We start from the raw sequence: 1206 nt of genomic DNA, 5'->3' as shown, positions 1-1206 counted from the left end.
CACATTATTTGAGCAAAGAATTCAAAAATGAAACACACTTCAGTGGTGAATTGAACCAAACGCATACTACTCGCACTAGCTGTAAGTACTCAGTCTATTTTTATTTCTCCCCATACTAATTATTATTGGTTCTCCTAATTACCTATCTTTAATTATGGGCTGTAAACCCAAAATATGAATACTGAGATGCAGAGCACTTTCAGCAACCACCGAATAAATTGTTTCTGTTACGATACGTCTAGCGCTGTTGTTTTTTCCGCGTGTTGAAGAAAGCCTATAGCAGCACTATAGCAGTGCTCTCACGGTCCGTCACACGGCTTCTTTTCACGTTTCGCGGGCTTTCTTTAAAACGTGGAAAAAATAACAGTAGTCCCTGTAGTCCCTGAAAAAATAACCAATAGTCCCTCGTATACAACCTAACGGCACCACGTCTGCCACTACGAAACCCTCGTTAATGAATAAGGGAAAGAGGTGTATACCTAAGGCTTCGTTTTTCCGTGTTTTAACACAATATTATTAAGATTTAACAGACAACAATATCAAGGAATGTATAGGGAAAGTTATTAGAACCAATATAATGTAAATAGGAAGCAAGAAACGTGGGTGAGAAAATAACTTGCCGTGAGCAGGAATCGAACCTACGACCTTCGAATAACGCATTCGATGCTCTAACCACTGAGCTATCACGGCGGCTATCCCCTCAGCCACTTTATTGGGTTTATATGTGAATTTAGAAGTAGGAGTGTCAGTCAGGTCCACCTGTAGCCATGGCGGCGAGTGTGGCACACTCTTTATAAGCCTGTTTGGCGTCACGTAGCACGTGAACTTATTACGAGCTGGCAGCTGACCAATAGTCCCCCGTATACAACCTAACGGCACCAAGTCTGCCAGTACGAGACCTTCGTTAATGAATAAGGGAAAGAAGTTTATACTTAAGGGCTTGTTTTTCTGTGTTTTGACACAGTATTAATGAGATCTAACAGACAATAATGACAAGGAATGTATAGGGGAAGTTATTAGACCAATTTTTATGTAAGTGTGAAGAAAGAAAAGGGGGTGAAAAGATAACTTGCCGTGAGCAGGAACCAGACCTTCGGATATTATATATATATATATATATATATATATATATATATATATATATATATATATATATATGCTATTTCCTTCACGATACACCACTACTCAGCAAGAGCTGGCGCAAAC

At 39.4% G+C, this 1206-nt stretch overlaps 1 non-coding gene across 1 annotated transcript; it reads right to left on the bottom strand.

Annotated features, from left to right (window-relative positions):
- Window positions 1–617: 617 nt before the first annotated feature.
- TRNAT-CGU (transfer RNA threonine (anticodon CGU)) lies at window positions 618–690 on the bottom strand. The gene has a single exon. It is a non-coding gene; the product is annotated as a tRNA-Thr (tRNA).
- Window positions 691–1206: the final 516 nt, after the last annotated feature.

Source organism: Rhipicephalus microplus, chromosome X (assembly GCF_043290135.1).
Source record: "Rhipicephalus microplus isolate Deutch F79 chromosome X, USDA_Rmic, whole genome shotgun sequence".
In the NCBI taxonomy this organism is placed as follows: Eukaryota; Metazoa; Arthropoda; class Arachnida; order Ixodida; family Ixodidae; genus Rhipicephalus; species Rhipicephalus microplus.
Note: the sequence above shows the minus strand (reverse complement) of the source record. Positions and strands in the feature narration are given on the sequence as shown.